Source organism: Equus przewalskii, chromosome 5 (genome assembly GCF_037783145.1).
Source record: "Equus przewalskii isolate Varuska chromosome 5, EquPr2, whole genome shotgun sequence".
NCBI lineage: Eukaryota > Metazoa > Chordata > Mammalia > Perissodactyla > Equidae > Equus > Equus przewalskii.
In genome coordinates, this window is record NC_091835.1 from 47,869,081 (window position 1) to 47,884,920 (window position 15,840).

Consider the following 15,840-nt stretch of genomic DNA (forward strand, 5'->3'; position numbering starts at 1 on the left):
TGGTTAAGAGGTTTTTTTCCTGTTCTTTTCACTAGTTGTTTTCCTATTGTTTTGAAGTGTTAAATGTTAGCTATTACCATACATCTGCAAGTGCAGAGTATAGAAGATTAGCTTTCTCAGACCAGCCAAAAAGTCGGCAGTGCACCCTGATGACCCACATCTGTTCTCTTCTTTCAGCCAATTCCGCATAATGTGAATGAGTCAGAGAAAACCACACTGGTTCAGTCAACAGCAGCTCTTTCTCTTCATTTTAATAATGTCCGGGACTTAGAGCTGGAAATGGCTTAAAAACATGTAGCTGGTTCTTTCTCTGCCCGAAGGCAAGCATATGGTAGACAGTACTTTCATCAGGAACCATCTCCTAGAAAAAAGATTGTACAACTTCCTTGAACGCATTCAAGTGTCTAGAATGCACAAATTATTATTTATCCATTCTCTCTTTTGCCACTTTATCTAAATTCCTACTGCTGAAACTTGCATTTATTTAATGTCACCCTGCTGTCAGCCGAGAGGGACTGCCACTCTCCCTTCTTGTAGTTTAATATTGTCACTGGCTAGGGAGTCTCAGAGAGCATAGCATCTAAAAAATCATGGTGGTATATTTGCGGTATAAAAGGCAAAGCTCATATTGACAGTTATTTATGTCTGTACAAAAATGTATAGTGTCTGCTTATGTGAACTCCTTATGTGTCCTTGGAAGCTCTTTTATACTTATGAGTACACAGTGGAGATTAACAGAGATTTTGCCTTGCATTTTTTCTGCTCCCTGGAAGTAATGGAACACTTCACTAGAGTTTATGCTCCTTGATGTGACATAATCCCACAGTGTAGAAGCTTTGTTGCCTAGAGGAGGAATACCTCCAACATCTTTCCTAAGGGCAAAAGTACAACCCTGAAGTCATTCATTTATTTTCCTGCCCAAGACTCTCCTTTTTTAGAAGGCTTCAAATTGTTTAGTGAAAGAAAAAAAAAGTATTCTGAAATGTGGATACAATAAGAGTATAAGGAGAAAAGGAGGGAGTTTTCTTTTCCAAAACACACTTCCTAAATTTAATAATAAACTTGCCTTAACAAACACACACAATATAACAAGTGTGAAAATAGTGACACCTGATAATGAGAAGGGATGGTCTCAATTGGGTGAGAAGATATAGTCTCAATCACTTTTTCCTGTGCCTTCTGCTTCCTATGTCCAGCATGTACCTCAACCCCCTTGAGTAAATTATGGGAAGTACTAATGGAAAGTAAAGAATAGATTGAAAATGAGGCCTGTGTACCAAGAAAAGAGTATGTTCAGCTCAGGTTCCACTCTTAGGAGCAATTACACTGAAGCCTTCATTTCCTTGCCATTGGGCCTTAAAACAGGTTATATCACAAGAATAACTTTGCTTTATTCTGCATAGTTTACTCTCAGGAAGGATCTTTCCACAAGTTGAAAAAAGGTAGCTGTTTCCCTCACATGCATCCTTGCAGCATCACGATATCAAAGGAAAGAGAGCTTTTCTTTGCTGACATTCCCAGAAGTAGTCCTGTGATTGCGGCTTTATTGTCCTGATTTGAGTCACATAACCATTCCCGAATATTTCAATGGTTATGGGATATACCTGAATGAGCCCAGCTTCTCTTGCCCTGATCAGCTCAAGATGGTAATGATAGTTGACAGCTCGAGAGGAATGAGAAATCTGCCAGGTAAGGAGACCCCTGGACAAAGAGACTTCCAAGACTTGTATCCCTCCACCTGTGAGAAGAGTTACAACAGAGTCCAGAAAGCACTTCTACTAGAGTGTAAGGCAAAAAACCTCCTCAGCAAACCATTACCACTGGCCTAATGTGTGGTTCTGGGTTCCCAAATTCTTGTTGCATTATATTTAGACCATCTCCCTTTTTTGGTGTCTATGCCAAGGCTATAGAACCTCCCTTTCTCTGTGGCTACATTGCAGGAACTGTGAACTTTCCATTCATTCTATGTGAGGGCTTTCTCCATGCAGACAGGCTTAGCTCTGGCCTAGAATGTGAGGTCAACCTCGAACAGATAATTACCCATAGGAAAGTCAAAATACTCTTACCAGAAGAAAGGAAACCGGGAAGAAAAGGAAAGATATCTGTGTCAGTATGTATTAAAAATACTATTTGAGGGGCTGGCCCGGTGGCGCGGTGGTTAAGTTCACACATTCCACTTTGGGGGCCCAGCGTTCACCAGTTCGGATCTCGGGTGCTGACCTAGGCACCGCTTGTCAAGCCATGCTGTGCTAGGCGTCCCACGTATAAAGTAGAGGAAGATTGGCATGGATGTTAGCTCAGGGCCAGTCTTCCTCAGCAAAAAGAGGAAGATTGGCAGCAGATGTTAGCTCAGGGCTAATCTTCCTGAAAAAAAGAAAAACATAAAAAATACTACTATTTGATACTATTATCAAAGCTAATGTATTTTTGATAATTTTTTATTTTATGATGAATGGCAAAAGTGGAAATTTTCTGTGTATAAAGATATTTGTGACTAGGGAATCTTTTTATTATAATGTATACAATTCTTTATGTAACTATTTAATTCGCTAGAGGTTAATCTTTTTAGATTTATATCTACTTTTACCCATTTGTTTATTGTTTCTTTTGTTCATGAGGCAGGGTTTTCCAGAGAAACATAACCAATAGGATGTAAATATCTGTAGAAAGAGATCTATTTTAAGGAATTGGCTCACACAATTATGATAACTGGCAAGTCCCCAAATCTGCAGAGCGGGCCAGCAGACTAGAGACTCAGAGAAGGGCTGATACTGCAATTCAAGGTCAAAGGCCATCTGCTGCAGAATCCCCTCTTATTCCTGGAGGAAGTCAGTCTTTTGTTCTCTTCAGGCCTTCAGCGGACTGGATGAGGCCCACCCACATTATGGAGGGCATTCTGCTTTACTCGAAGTTCACCAATTTAAATGTTAATCTCATCCAAAAACAGTCTCACAGAAACATCCAGAATAATATTTGACCAAATATCTGGGAACAGTGGCCCAGCCAAGTTGACACATAAAATCAACCATCCCATATTGTAAAGTACTGTGCTTTGGCAAATCAAGTTTTATGAACTTGTGGTTATTTTCACGATCCAATGTTTTGCGTACCTTTTGGAATTTTATGTTAGATTTTTGTGACTATAAAATTTTCCTCTCTATACTTCCCCACATAAGAAATCCATGGCATGTATTTGCTGTACAGCTGAAGTGAATTCAAATTAATGTTGTTATAAGAATTTGTTGAAAATATTATTAGGTGACTTCTTGAGATTTTTAAGAGAAAACTTGGGATCTTATAAAGCCAAGGCTTAGAACATGTTTTAAAAGCAGAAATCGTTCAGGTTAGTAATTTTTCCTAAAGCAGAAAACACTAAAGACATTGAAAATGAGCAGGAAAAACATGTTCCATGTTTTCTAAGGATTAACAGATTGTAAGAAAGGGAGAAGGTAAGCTTTATGGTTCCCATGATGTTTGATAATGGCCAGCTAAGCCTATTCATTCATCAAGTACAGGACAAAATGCCCCTTTATACACTCATTCACATCGCTTCCACTTCCTGCATATTTTCAGCAGGGAAATTTGCTATCTGAATCCATAGTTGCTGTTCTCAATATATTTCCTTCCAGAATTCCGGAACCAAAACAATCTGGCCGTTTACAACTTGGAATGAGTCCCAGGTCTTAGATTTATTTGTGTTTTATTTATTGTTTTCTTTAAAAGTGTCTATTCAATTTGTGAATTCTCATTAAAGAGATGGGGAATATGTAAAGAATTTAGACACAAGCCTGGTTAAGGTGAAATGTTGTGAAAATTAATGTACCTTTGTGCTTGCCTACTCTGGGTACCAGAATTTTGGCTACAATAATTTACAATATCTATTTACAACAGTACTTGGAGAGGTCTTGAAATTCCTGCTTGAGGGAGACAATGAAACATTAGCTTAAAATGACTGAACATGTGCAATGGATTGGAAATGACATTTGTTTTACTATGGTGTTAAAAAGATAATGCTACACAACAGGGAATGGTTCTGATATTGATTTCCCATTCTGTCTTCATTTTAGAACAGGTGAAATTTCCTTAACCCATGTGGTTAAGGGTAATATCTTTGTTCTCATCCAGATACAATATACACCCTTACATACTCCTCATTATTTATTTATTTGGTGAGGAAGATTGACACTGAGCTAACATCCATTGCCAATCTTCCTCTTTTTACCTGAGGAAGATTGTCCCTGAGCTAACATCTGTCCCAATCTTCCTGTATTTTGTATGTGGGACGCCACCACAGCATGGCTTGATAAGTAGTATGTAGGTCCGTGCCTGAGATCTGAACCAGTGAACCCTGGTCAGCTGAAGCAGAGCATGCAAACTTAGCCACAATGCCACCAGGCTGGCCTGATACTCCTCATTCTTAAATTGCCATTTCTAAGTACAAACTCATGCTGTTCCGGATTAAGATGATGGAGTCAATTTCTGCTTCTCAGTCTGCCTTATGCCTCTCACAAAGTTTACTTCAAGCATCATTGTCAATTTTTTCGCTAAAAAGGCTCATTTCTCCATTACTCTTGGCAAAGTTTCTCTTGTTAATTGCCTATTATCCTGGGGCTGCTTCTTATTCTTTGTCAGGCCCTGTACATTGTTGTCTCTCATTTCTGTGCTTTATGTCTGTCTTTTGAACAACTACCTCTTGATTAACCATACTCCTAAATTCTGACACCAATTCTCTGACATTATCTGGGTGTCCCACGCCTGGGTGAATTGGATTAGATTTCAATTCTAATACTAACCACCTAGAGTTAGTACTGACAAATTAAGGGTATAGTCCTTCACAAGACTACCTCTACTTCAGACACCAGCCATAAGTTTGGGTGTCTCCAAGCCACCCTTACTTCTGCCTGGCTGGCTAAAACCTTTAGGACTTCCCACAGTCCCCTCAGATGTGATAATTTGTAGGACAACTCACAGAGCTCACTGAAGGAGCTATATTTATAATTGTGGTTTCACTATAAAGGTTACAGATCAGGAACAGCCAAATGAGGAGAGGCATAGGGCAAGGTCAGGTGGTAGGAGGAAATGCAGAGCTTCTATGCTGTCTTCTCCTGGACTTCAGACGCATCACTCTCCCTGCACATCAACGTATTCACCAACTGGGAAGGGCCATGGAGCCTCAATGTCCTAAGTTTTTAGTGGGGTTTCATTATGCAGGCATGATTGATTGAGTAAATCATTGGCCATATGATTGAACTCAATTTTCCACCTCTCTCCTTCCCAGAGGTTGAGTTGGTCTAAAGTTCAACCTTTTAATTACAGAGTTGGTCTTTCTGGTGACCAGTGTCCATCTTAAAGCTATTCAGGAGCCTACTAGGAGTAACTTTATTAGCATAACAAAGACGCTTATCCTTATCACTCAGGAAATTCCAAGGATTCTTGAAGCTCTGTGCCAGGAAACAGGATGAAGACCAGATATATATATATATAACCACAAGTACATTGTTCTCATTTCTTTCTTTCTTTTTCTTTCTTTCTTCTTTCTTTCTCTTTTTCTTTCTCTCTCTCTCTCTTTCTTTTTTTCTTATTGAGGTAAAATTGGTTTATAATGTTGTATACATTTCAGGATTCTTCCCATTTCTGATCTCTGTTTATGATATCATTAGGAAAAGTTAAATTGGCCCTCTTTTGGTAAGAAAATCTTGCTTGGGTTCCAGTCTAAAAATAAATTCTCCCATTAGGTAGAAACATGGATGACATATTTCTGCTGAAGTAAATAAACATTTTTCCTTAACAGGTCAAGGACTTACTGTTTAACCCTTTCATGATCTACTCTCATGTGAGATGCAAAAGTACTGTTAAAAAATTAATTATTTATGTTTTCTTTTAGGATTTTCATGTTTTCAATAACTCACAAGAAGTAAAACTTAACTGGCATTTAAATATTTATTGATCCCCTCTTACATGCAAGGCACTTTGGATGCGCCTTAAAATGAAAAAACTGGGTACCTTTTCTCTCTAGTTCTTAAATATGAGTTTAAGAGCTGAGTAATAATAGATATGTCAGCAGTTTTTAAACTTTATTCTCTTCCAGCAGAGCTACTCTTGTTGAAGACTATACCCAAACTCTTCACAGAACCTCAGGACTTAGAGGAACACAACACAAAAAAATCACCAGCACAAGATACATCAGAAAGGATTTCGCAAGGCAAAACACAACTGACTACAATAACTAGAACAGATGAAGTGCTCTGAGATTAGAGAAATGAAAGCCCACAGGATGCTGGAGTCCTCTGCGAAGTCTACAGTGGGTAAGGAAAAATAAGTAGAAGGGTGGAAAGCCTTCTGCGTAGGGAGAAATAACAGAAGCAAAAAAGTAGGCAAGTGGAATATATCCTTTGAGACACCGTAGCTTACTCTCTATTTTAGCTGGAGCTTGAGGTATGTATGGATGAGCAATAATTGATGGAGCTGTATTCTGTCTGTTCGGCAAAGGGAGGAACTGAAGGTTTTTAAGACTTGTAGGACAGAGTGGGACTGTAGGTTGAATAACAATTTCAAAAGGATTTAAAAATCTTTAGGCAGAGGATAAGGATTCCAACCAGGAGTGATAGAAATGGGAAGAAAGGTATCAGGACATGTTTAACTTTGAAAAGGACATAGCCACAGGGCTTAACAAGTGGAAATGAAAAATAATTTAGTGGAAATACGAGAAGCTTAGGGAAAATATAAAATCACAATTGGCTGAAATCAGAAGTGTTCTTCAAGTGAAACAGGAATCTATTAAAACGTGAGAGGCTCTCCTTTTGTAACGAAATTTTTGAGTTTACAGACTACTTGGAGAAAATCACAGGAATTGAATAATTGTTCACCCATAAATTTAAGTTAATGAGAACCTATGATGACTTGAGAATGTCTTATAACAGTAGTCTCTTTGATGATGTACATTAATATTAAAATCTTTACTTAATATCAATGTTACACACGGAAATAAAGACATGACATTTGCAGTACAAAAGAAGCTTTTATGTCCAGTACTTTGTGGAGTGCTTAGAGCATTGAAGCAACATCTGGACAATACTTGCTTTATAAAACCAATTAGGTAAGCAAACATTGACTGCAATGACATTTTAACAGCTGAAAAACATATTTCAAAATAAAACAGGAAGGCAATTCTTGTTTTAAGGTAAACATTTTCAAAATGAACACTTTTTTCAAACATTGCACAGAAACTACCCAATAGAGTTCAGCCTACTGAAATCTTTTGCAAATTGCTCCATAGTTGGCTACTGTATCACTCCCCTGTGTAGAGGCAGTCTACAGGAAGCCATTGACTCAAACACTTTGGTCAAACACTCTTTTCAAGGCACTAGCCAAGCTTTTTTTTTTTCAAAAGCAAAAATGTTTTGCGGGTGGACCCCTTGATGTCCTAAACACACTGCAGTCTGTGGCTTCTTTTTCCCTGAAGTCTGAATAAATTGAACAGTCTGGTCTATTTACGGTTAATTACTCGAGGCTTAAGATTAATTGCCATGTTTTCATATTATTAATATTATTCACAAAGAGCTCTGCTGGTTGGTTTACACATCCACCAATCAGGTCCCACCAGTAGTCAGCCTGCCAGCCGATGAGCACAGGAAGCAAGTACAGGAGAGACAACCAGCTCACTGGATGTTTGTCATTATTTTCATCCTCAGAGGCATTTTTTTAAGGATGATAGAAACTAATTTTCTTTCTACTTTTTCTTTCTAGAAAAGTTTGAGATTGTTGTTTACATACAGTTATTATGTACCTGATAACTAAAGAACATTTTTCTGAGTTTCGAACTTTGGCTTTTAACTTCCTATTAGAGTTTTATGTTTTATTTAGAGTTATTTAAATTTGGACGTACAAACTGGTTTGATAATTCTGAGTGACTTGACTGATAGGTTAAGCACAAAGTAAATTTCTCTCTGAATGCTTCCTCATTGGCTTCTCGATGAGAACATCCCAGCCAGACTCCTCCAAAACTCTCTTGTTTGTGAATCCCAAAATTACTTTTATAAATCTCTATTAGTCTCCCTGGAAACATTCAGTATGTAGAATAAGAAACTGAAATTTGTGAAGGTTTTATGGTAAAGTAGAGAAGCGTTACATTTTAGGAAATATGAAACGATTCATATACATGTATACATATGAATTCTATCTCCAGGTAGTTATGGGTATATATAAAATGCAAAATTATTGGCTACCATTCTCTGATAAAATAGGAACAATGTTGGCAGTAGATTGGGAGTCAGGAGATCCGAAGTCTGGCTCCATATCCATTTTCACTGTCTGTACCTCTAATTTGGTTCTCGATTCCTTTTAAATAGATAAATTTATATCTTTGATCATTGTTACTAAAGCTCATGTATTATCATTTTATTTATTTTATTTATTTTTACTGAAGTATGGTTGACATACATTATTATGTTAATTTCAAGTGTACAATGCAACATTTATATACATTATGAAATAATCACCACAATAAGTCTAGTCCATTCGCAGTTTTTACAATATTATTGAGTATATTCCCCATGCTGTACATTACATCTCTGTGACTTATTTATTTTATAACTGGAACTTTGTGCCTCTTAATTCCCTTCACCTATTTCATGCAACCCTACACCGCCATGTGTTATCATTTTAAATATATTTGGACTCAAGATAAAGACTGAGAGTTAAATCCCTTCCCATAGTGATCTGTTTAAAGTCATCATGCAGATTTAGTAGAAATAACTCTGGCAAACAAAAATGCTAGCCTGTGGTTTCTTTTCTTTTTTGACAAAGTCCTTTAGAAGTTTCAGGACGGAGGGGAAAATTTGGAAGTCGTAGAGGTGTCCCCAAACAGGGTTAATTTGTGGTTTTTCAATCAAAAAATAATTTTACTCACTTCTGCACAAGTCCTTTTCTCATTCTAGCATGTCATTTATTTGCCAGTTTGCAATCAACTGCTACCTTGAGCACTGATATACCCTTGAAAATTCAACACGATGAGTAGTAATTAATAGTTAAATAAGCAAAGTAGGAATAAAGGGGAAGATGGAACCAAAGAGAGAGAAGGAACGAAAGAGAAGATGAATGGCTGAGGTTAATTTCAACATCTACTATGTCCTCGTGATATTAGGTATTAGGTATGAATTACTACACTTGCTCAGAGGAGCCAGTTGCTGCGACATTACACGTTTTTTTTACACCAGTCTAATAATGAAAATGATAATGATAATAATGGCAAATACTCTATTGCCTCAGAAAACCTTTATACTGGTGTAAAAAAAAAAATCCCCTTAGTTTGGTAGTGTGTATAAAGTACTTCATAAAAAATGGTAAACATTTTGCAAAGGGAAAATATGTAACTATAAAATCTCCGAGGGAACATTTCTAATGTAAGCAGACATTAAAATGTTTGCTTAAAGCAAATTCTATCAAAATGACCTACAAGACCGAAATCATTCCAAACCTACTTTTCAAGGAATATGGTGTAGAGCGAGTGGTTCTCTCTTTCTGGTGAGAAAGAGGCTTCATAAAGCTACTATATAATCAGAAAAGTAACATCAGCTGGGGGACGAAAGTTTCTTTCTGAAATTATCTGAGTCTTTCTGGTTCACTGTTCCTCTGATATTTTAATTGTGGGATCACAAGAGAATCCCAGGCCACAAAAGAGAAAGTTTTGCTGGTTGTGCTATTGATTTAGTGTTTGGAATACTTGCTGGCTTTAAAAATAGCAATAAAAATTGGTTTGCCAACTTTTGATTGCTGGAAGCAATGTGAAATTTGCTAACTAGATTATTAAAAATCTTACCTTTAGACATTATATATTTTTCAACTTTAAGAAAGCACGGGAATAATACACGAATACACCTGTGATGAGAATTAAATAATCAAAAATCACAGAATAGGAATCAAGAGGGCTTCATGAAGGAGGCGTGGTTTGAGTAGTAGCTTGAAAGATGTATTTAAACAGGCAGGGGATGAAGCCATAAAATGAATATAGGTATAGTCTTGAAAAGTTGAGTATATAATCAAAGAATGGAAAGTCCTTTGGTTTGGCTGGCTTGTAGGGTGTGTGAAGGGATGTAGTCAAGCTTGGGATGGTTGCTTTAGGCCAGATCATAGATGGCCTGAAATGCTAGATTAAGGAGGTTGAATTTATTCTGTCAAAAATAGTTTCTCACTGATGATTTAAGTGATTGATTTTGAGTATGAATGATTTTGAGTATGTGGAAGAAGAATGAGGATGAAAGCTGTGTTGTGAATCTAGTTCTTAATGATCCCACCAAACTGCTATTCTTGTTTTTTCTAGGACAATTGTGAAATTAAGATACAGACTGAAGGCACACACAGCAAAGATATTCACTTTATTAACTCATAATAAAGCAAACACTCATTTCAAGAAATAGTACATTAACCATATCCAGAAGCATCCCAATCACCTAAACCTTTCCTGTTAACTAGAGATAACTATCGTCTATTTTATGATAATTCTTTTAGTTTTTCTTTTCTTTATATTTTAGTCTTCCTGTGAATTACTAGGCAATGTTTCGTATTGCCTGTTTCGAATTTTATATAAATGGAATTTTAATGTATATATCCTTTTATTCAATAAGATGTTTGTAAGACTCACCCATGTTGCTGTGTGTAGCTCTGTTCGTTCTTTTCCCATTGATGTATAGTATTACATTGTATGAATATACTGTAGTTTATTCATCTAAGTTACTCTTGATGGGTTCCTTCCAGTTTAGGTCTAGATTTGTGTACACGTGCCTGAGTTTTTCTAGAGCATATATTTAAGAGTGAAATTGCTGAGTCACGAGGGTATGCATAGATAATACCCAAGTGTTTTCCAAAATGATTGTACCAATGGCACTACTGGTGGTCTGTAAGAGTTTCCATTGCTCCCCAAACTCAACAGCTTTTGGTATTTTCAGATTATATTTGCCAATCTGTTCTCACTGTAATTTTAATTTTCATTCCCTGATTACTATTGAAGTTGAGCACATTTTCATATACTTTTTTTGCAGTTTGGATTTCCTATTTTGTGAAGTACAAGTTCAAGCCTTTTGCTTCTTTTGCTTTTGGGTTACTTTCTCTTAGTGGTTTTAGGACTACTTTATATATTCTAAACCAAGTCTTTTGTTCTTATTTTATGTGATTTGGACATATCTTCTAGAGTTTCTCATTTGTGTCTTCACTTTCTTTATGAATTCTTTGATTAACAGAAGTTTTTAAAAAGTTATTACATTGATTAATGGGGAGATGTTGGTCCGAGCTGGGAAACTAATACACAGCATGGTGATTATAGTTAATACTGTATTGTATACTTGAAAGTTGCAAAGACAGTAAATCTTAAATGTTTTAACTCCAAAAAAAAAGGTAATTAGATGAAGTGTTGGATATATAAACTAATCTTATTATGGTAATTATTTCACAATATATACCTATATCAAATCATTGCACTGTACAGCTTAAACTTGCACAATGTTATATGTCAATAATATCTCAATAAAGCTGGGGAAAAAAGTTATTAAATTTATTAAAATTTTCCTTAATGGTCAGCACTTTTTGGGTTAAGAAATTCTACTCTACCCCAAGGTCATTGTGTTAGTTTTTCTATTTGCTATCATAATAAATCATCATCAACTTAGTTACTTAAAACAATAAAATTTTGTTACCGTGTGGTCAGAAGTCTGGGACAGGTCTCACTGGGCTAAAACCAAGGTGTCAGCAGGGCTGTGTTCATTTCTGAAGGCTCTAAGAGAAAATCCATTTCCTGTTTTTTTCCAGAAACTAGAGACTTCCCACACTCCTTGGCTGGTGGCCCCTTCCTCTCTCGTCAAAGCCAGCCATGGAGTTTGAGTCCTTTTCATATCACATCATTCTGAGCTCCTCTTCTGCCTCCTTCTTCTGCTTTTATGAGCCTTTGTGATTATAATAAGCCCACCTAGATATTCCAGAATAATCTCCCTATTTTAAGGTCAGCTGATTAGCAATCTTTAATTCCACCTGCATACTTAATTTCCCTTTGTCACATGACCTATTACCAGGTTCCAAGGATTAGGACATGGACATCTTGGAGAAGCCACTATTCTGCCACCACAGTCATGAATGTGTTTTTAAAATATGATCTAATATGTTCTTTGTCTTTCTTCTTATACTCACTTCATTCATCAGCATGTATTTATTATCTACCATATATATGAGGCAAAATACCAGGCATTGGGGATAGCTGAGAATAAATAAGACATTCTATTCTCCCAGTCTAGTGGGGAGAAACAGACAGGTGGAATGGCAATTGGTATATAGCATTATAAACCCTTGGTAGGTGTTTCATCCAGTCTTATTGATCATGGAAGATTTGATGGCAGACAAGGATGTGTCTAATCTGAGATTTGAAAGATAAGTGTTTTTAGTGAATGAAGGAGCTAATGCAGGAAGGAGTAGTGATTTGAAACAGAAAGAATAGCACGTGCACATGCTTAGAGGTGACAAGGAGAATAGGATGTTGGTGGCATTGCAAGTGGTTTACTGTGGCTGGAAGGAAAGCTGAGGTGGGATGGGGCTGGAGATGATTGAGATGCACTGGATAATTAAGAAGGGGCCAGATCTTACAGAGCCTTGGGAAGGCATTTGGTAAAACTTGGGGAAAGTATTTGTACTTTACCCAAGGACAATTAGGAATTTTAAAAGGAGTGTTGGCAAGTACATTTCCATTACAGTATAAAAAGAGACTCATTAAGATATGAGACATCCAGAGACTCTGCCTTAGTAACCAAAAGCATCTTATTGTGATATGAGTCTTTAGGGGTACAGTCTGAGTGATAGCCACAGGGTAATGCCAGGATATCTGAGAACTGAAAGTAAGTCACTTATCTTTAAGCCAAATTCAGCCATTGTGCTTAATGACCTGCTAGAGCTCCAAGTTCTAGCAGTAATAAAGTAAGTGACCTTTTCCGTTATTTGTTTACACAGAACTCCTAGCTCTTTAGAGATTCATCTAGTAAAGTCTATTTTAGAAAAGAAGAAATTGTTTTCTAGTTGTATTAGCCTTAAAGTTTATCAAGTCAAATTCTTTCTTTTATGAGAGTAACTTGAATATAATAAGCAAAATTCACGGTTGATATAATGCTTTAACATAAAAAGCTATTAGTTGGAAAAAAATAATCAACATTTTTTGGTCTGATTCCATCATACTAAATTCAACAAATTTTTATATAAATTTCTACTTTTTGCTTTTAGTTGCTTAATGTGACTCTTCGTGCAATTAATTATTCCAACTGCAGTTCAGTCATAGAGAATATTCTTTTGCGGAATATCCAATATCTTTGTTTTTCTAGCTTTATATATTCGTTTTATTTAACATATTTATTGAGCATCTATAATGCCTGGACCTCCCAGCTTAATTAAGTAAACCAGAGGGATAGTAAGAGCCAGAACAGCATTCAGGAATCATTAATGCATTCACTGAAAGATATAGACAGCAAGAGAGAGACTACCACAAACCCACATTCATTACCACTCATCTACCGTCCATCCTTTGTGACTTATCTATTATATTTATTTATCTCTACTATTCCTGCCTCCCATGAGCAAAGATAATTGCAACTTTTGCTTTTATTTTTTTAACATACCATTGTGCATTCCAGTGCTACTTGCATAGTTAGGAAAAACTTTTAAATGACCATATACTAAATCATGTTCAAAGGTAGGTCTTAGTCTTCTCTCTCTAGACTTAAAAAAATCAAACTGTGAATATGTTTCAAGATTTAAATTATGGAATTCTGTATCATTACATCACTTACATGTAATATATAAAACTATGTAGCTCAAAGCAGTTTTTCTCATATAAAATGAATATTTAATACTACGTAATTTTCAGACAGCTTAATTCTGTGAATCACAATCACAGGCTAATCTAGTTTAATTCATTTGCTCAGTTACAGAAGTATGTATACACGTGTAAAATGATGTCACAGTGTGCTTTAAATTGTGTCATTCATGATTCTGTACAGTTACATTATGTGGAAGCTTGTGAGCCCGAAGACCAGAGTTTAAAGATATAGTTTTAAAAGCTTTTAAGAATTTAACAATTTTTAAAATAGAATGTTCTTTATTATATTGGACAAAGCCTTTCCAAAGTCAGACAACCTTTCTGTTTGCTGAATTTCTGCTCCTTGATATCCCAGCACATGAAATTTACAGACCTTTCAAAATAGGGAAGAATTGGAAGTATACTTACAATTTATGGCTTTTGCTTGGCAGGATAATTATTGTTCTGTTCTCTGGCCTGCAATATATGTGATAATACTGATAACACTAAGCTATACTTTTCCAATAAAATTTTTTGTTACTTTGCTAAATGACTGCGTATTGAAGGAAGGGAAAAAATAAATAAATAAAACTCTCCAGCATTTGTTTTTTCTTGGAATATTAATGTCATTCTTGGTCAGCTCAATTCTTTGTGACCATTCTGTCCTATTTACTTAAAGTGTAGAGTGTGGGAAGGGGGAGTCTGTCTAGATGTTATCCATGGGCACAGAAAATACAAAAATGTAAAACATTTTAATCTCTATATCTAATTGTAGTAGAAAATAAATCACTGAAAGCAACGTGAGAAATATTTCAAACCCAATCTAAAATAAAGAATGGTAACAAGAAAACAGGAAGCTGCCTGGAACAGGATTTAGTAATAATTCAAGGCGTGATTTAGGACTTGTCGTCCCGGCTCTGGAAGGACGGCCTTTCTCTGCATGTGCTTTCAGGTCCTTTAGTGAAGACTCTGTGCCTTAGTTTTATCTACAAAATGTTAACAGGATAGACTCGTTTATATCTACAAAATGTTAACAGGATAGACTCGTTTAATTTCTTTGAGCCCAGTGGAGGTCTGGCGTGCTCCACAGAATTGATTGATAAGCTATACGTACTAATGGAGACACGTTGATCCTATTTATCATACTTACTCACCTGGCTGGGAAACACTATAATCAGATCTCACACTATGTTTGATCATATAGGAAAAATGTAACTTTTACAGTTATAAAGGCCCTTTTATATATATATATTTTTTGAAGAAGATTAGCCCCGAGCTAACATCTGCCACCAATCCTTCTCTTTTTGCTGAGAAAGACTGGCCTGAGCTAACATCCATGCCCATCTTCCTCCACTTTATATGTGGGATGCCTACCACAGCAGGTCTTGACAAGTGGTGCCATGTCCACACCTGGGATCTGAACCGGCAAAGCCAGGGCTGCTGAATCAGAACGTGCGAACTTAACCACTGTACTGCTGGGCCGGCCACGGCCCCTTTATATTTTTATACTCAAGAAATATTTTTACCTCCTTAAAATTTAATTTACAAATTGAGTAAATTCTCTATCCAGAGTGTTTCTTTCCATGGATTCATTATTCAAATAAATATATTTAAATTCGCTTGGTTATAATTAGCCATAGTTACCCTGATAGCAATCATGACCATAACTGCTGCAATATAGAGAGTCTGGATCATTGAGAACCAACTATCCAGAAAGATGGGAATTAGCCATCAAAAGAGCATAATTTGCAAGATAATACCCAATTTTCTCTTTTATGTTGGCTTTGCAAATCAGTGCTTACTTTATTTTGGTATGTAAAAATAAATTAAACAAAATTTTAAAATTCTATGACGATGCAAAATCAGAGTCCTCAAATAAGACCCTAGCCACATATCCACAGTGAATTGGACCATCGCATTTGCCTCGTATATTTTATAAAGAGTTGTCCCCAAGGTGTACAGATTATAAAATCAGTGTCCTTGGTTCTAGTCACAAGATCCTACCAGATAGAATACCA

The 15,840-nt window shown here is 36.3% G+C and overlaps 1 long non-coding RNA gene across 2 annotated transcripts in view; it reads left to right on the plus strand.

The window, feature by feature from the left end:
- The window catches only part of LOC139083525 (uncharacterized), a 330,299-nt gene that overhangs the window by 268,719 nt on the left and 45,740 nt on the right, over nt 1-15,840 (plus strand). For both annotated transcript variants that reach the window (XR_011540326.1, XR_011540327.1), the window contains one exon: nt 6,092-6,305. This is a non-coding gene — a long non-coding RNA (uncharacterized lncRNA). The remainder of the gene's footprint in view (nt 1-6,091; nt 6,306-15,840) is intronic.